The sequence below is a fragment of the Microtus ochrogaster genome, unplaced genomic scaffold, assembly GCF_000317375.1.
Source record: "Microtus ochrogaster isolate Prairie Vole_2 unplaced genomic scaffold, MicOch1.0 UNK41, whole genome shotgun sequence".
NCBI lineage: Eukaryota > Metazoa > Chordata > Mammalia > Rodentia > Cricetidae > Microtus > Microtus ochrogaster.
The window spans coordinates 2,572,817-2,576,713 of record NW_004949139.1 but is presented as its reverse complement, the minus strand read 5'-3'; the positions used below and the strand labels follow the sequence as shown (position 1 = coordinate 2,576,713).

The 3,897-nt window shown below is 38.5% G+C and overlaps 1 pseudogene; it reads right to left on the bottom strand.

The window, feature by feature from the left end:
• Nucleotides 1–477: 477 nt before the first annotated feature.
• The window catches only part of LOC106144385, a 13,131-nt pseudogene continuing 9,711 nt past the window's right edge, over nt 478–3,897 (bottom strand).

Sequence of the window (3,897 nt, the reverse complement as noted above, 5' to 3'; positions counted from 1 at the left end):
TGCCCAATTCTTCAGAATTACTATAGGACTTAATGGATCTTCATTGATGTAATTATTAGTTAATTGATAACTAAATTAAATAATTTTAAATTAGTTAGAGAACCAATCAGTTTAATAAAGTTTACTTTCAAGAATACTGACAACTGATAGGCACAATTAAAATGATTCTTAACATTATATGAATGAATGTTTATATTTTGTAGCTAAACAACTTGCCATAGCTTATATTCATCTTCACTTTCAAAGAAGAAAAAGTATGTTACTTAATCAAATTGGATTTTATGATACCACATATCAAATACCTATTTTCCAAAATATAGTAAAGAATAAGAATCACCATATTTTATCTGCAAAAATCTTTCTTGATCTTTTATTTTAATGTCTATGAATAACTGATTTCACCATAACTGCTAAATGCGAAACTCACAGTTTTTCCACTGTCTACTTATTCCGTATCCGGGATTTGACTCTGCCTCACTAGGCACTCGTCTTTTTCCCCTGAAACACTTGGATGATCTGTCTATGTATCTGCTTGTTCTTCACACTGTAGACAATGGGGTTTAGCACAGCGGGGAGAAGGTAGATATTGGCCATGAGCATGTGCACAATTGATGATTAATGTTTCCCAAATCTGTAGATCATGGTGGCACTGATGAGAGGAATATAAAAGAGAAACTCAGCACAAATGCGAGAGAGACGGGTGTTGAGGGCTTTGAGCCTCTGGGCTCTGAGGCAATGCCCAGCACTGTCTTCAGGACGGGTATGTAGGAGAAGAGAATGATGGGAACATTGAGCCCTAACGTGAGGATGACGACAATGAAGCCGTAGAGGCTGTGGACATGGTGCTGGCACAGGCTAGGCGCATCATATCTTGGTGCAGACAGTATGAATGATAAGACATTAGAACGACAGAATGATAGCCTCTTTGTAAGAAAAGGCACAGGAAGACCACACAGACTGCCTGGGCAAAGACAGCTAGTACAATCTTTCCAGTAACACCATGAGTGAGGATTGACACATAATACAGAGGTTCTCAGATGGCCACAAATCTGCCGAAGGCCATGAACACTAGGACTCCAGATCCTACTACTCCAAATCCATGAATGAAGAACATCTGTGTTACACATGCATCAAAGAAAATCTCAGGGGCTTTGAACCAGAAGATGCTGATCATAGAGGGCAAAGTAGACATGGAGAGACTAACATCAGTCAGAGCAAATATACAGAGGAAGTACTACATAGACTCATGGAGACTCTGCTCCACCTTGACAACTGCTAGGATGGTGCCATTTACCAGGATGGTGAGTATGTAGAGAAATCCTAGGGGAAAGGCCATCTATGGGTTCTTGTCTGACATCCCTGGGATGCCTGTCAGAATGAAACTATAGTGATTTGCTGTGGGACAATGGTCTTGTACTTTATAAAGATTTGTCGCTTGTATTATTTTAATAAAACACTGGCCAGTAAGCAAGCAGGAAGTATAGGTGGGGCAACAAGAACAGGGGAATTCTGGGAATAAGAAAGGCTAAGTCTACAGTCATCACCCAGACACAGAGGAAGCAAAATGAGAATTCCTCACTGATAAAAGGTAGCAAGCCATGTGGTTAAATCAGACAAGAATTATGGTTTAATGTAGGATGTACAAGTTAATAAGAAGCCTGATCTAATAGAACGACAACCAGTTTATAATTAATGTAGACCTCTGTGTATTTCTTTGGGACTAATGGCTGCAGGACCGGGAGGAACAGAAACCTCTGGCAAAATGATATTTATGGGAAGCATTTGAGTTCATCTTGGGGATATCACCAGTGGATAAAGCTGGTCTCTCCAACTTAGCTCACAGCTCCTAAACTAAAAAGATAGTTTCACATGAGATAAACAAGTGGTTTTATAAATAATAGACAAGAACAGAGAAAAGAATCAGGTTAGCAAATAGTACCTAGGTACCTTGTGTTCTTATGTATGTATGTATGTATGTATGTATGTATGTATACATATATACTTATGTATGCATGTGTGTATATATATATATATATATATATATATATATACTTTACTATGCCCTTAACCCACTGTGTTTATAATGAACCATGAACTATATGTCATGATAGACATGTTTTTGGATACTCTTGTTCACTACATACACATCATTTAGTATTTAATGCTCACAAATGGCAAAAATATACAATTTTTATCATTTTAATTTTAAGGAAGCAAAAAACAAACAATAAGATATATAAAAATTATGCTGTTTATTTTCAGATTCTCTTAACACACCAGACATCTAGAAACCAATATTGGAAACTCTATTTATTCAAGCAACATTTAACTCCTTTTAAAATTTACCTCTAAAATATAAGAAAAGTTTATCTTTCCTTCCCGTTCTTTTTTGGTGGAGGAAAAGATTTGAAACAAAGTCTCACTATGTATCTGGGGTTGGTCTTGAACTTGTGGCCCTGCCTTGGCCTCATGAATGCACATGTACCACCACGTTCAGCTTCCTTTCTCTCTAGTTTTATAGCTAATAAATAGTGTGGCTCTCTTATTTCAGGCTCCCTAGGTCGTTTTTTTCACATTCACACATCTTTCAGCACATTTTTTTTCATTCTGCAAGGAGGATAAAATTTGTTCTAGAAATCTGAGTTACCAATTACAAACAAAATTTTCTTTATGAACTTTGATGTACTTAGAGGAGAGTCATAACTTGCACTGTCAGAGCCCTCACAGTAGGACAACACCTACCTACAGTTACATCTCTAGCAACTTAACACCAGTTACTCTTTCATTTGGTCCCTTCAACCAAATTTGCATCCCTGGGTCTCATTAAAATACTTTCTGAGATCAAGTTTCTAGAAAATGCCTTTTCCAATTTCCTTATCTTGTCTCCCCCACATCGGTTTCTCTTTGTCTGGCCAGTCTATCCATCTCAACCAACCCTTTTCCAAATGCTAGCAGGAGTTTAAAACCCTTTGGCAAACTCCTTTCACATGCTGCAATCATTTTTTATAAATGCATGAGTTAATTAAACATTGCATAAGTATTGAAAGTTAAACATAAAGGAAAAGATGTTTCATTATTCATTACTTCATAAAGCATACATGAAGAATATACAAGCATTTTCTTATTGTCCAGTGAAGGAAGAAAACAACAAATGAAGAGATGATTACATATTAGGCTCTCTCAAGGATTTTTGAAAACTATCAAATACCTCCATTATCTTCTCTGTGGATTGAAATTGTCAACCAAGGAGGGGAGTTTCTTCTCAAGGTCACAGAAAATGCATGGGACACTTCTGAGGTAAGGAATAGTGAACTTTTCTCAAATACAGATTTGAGAGAGAGCCACAGAAGAGAAATGCAATCCAAAGAGCTGCTCTGTGAAATCTAGTGGAGGAGGGGTGGTGGCCCTGCTTCTTCTGTCCCGTTTCTGTTAGGGAATGAGAAATTTTTTTTAATTTATTTATTTATTAAGGATTTCTGCCTCCTCCCAGCCACCGCCTCCCATTTCCCTCCCCCTCCCCAGATCCTGTCCCGTTTCTGTTAGGGAATGAGAAATTTTTTTTAATTTATTTATTTATTAAGGATTTCTGCCTCCTCCCTGCCACCGCCTCCCATTTCCCTCCCCCTCCCCAGATCAAGTCCCCCTCCCTCATCAGCTCTAAGAGCAATCAGGGTTCCCTGACCTGTGGGAAGCCCAAGGACCGCCCACCTCCATCCAGATCTAGTAAGGTGAGCATCCAAACTGCCTAGGCTCCCCCAAAGCCAGTATGTGCATTAGGATCAAAAACCCACTGCCATTGTTCTTAAGTTCTCAGTAGTCCTCATTGTCCGCTATGTTCAGCTAGTCCGGTTTTATCCCATGCTTTTTCAGACCCACGCCAGCTGGCCTTGGTGAGTT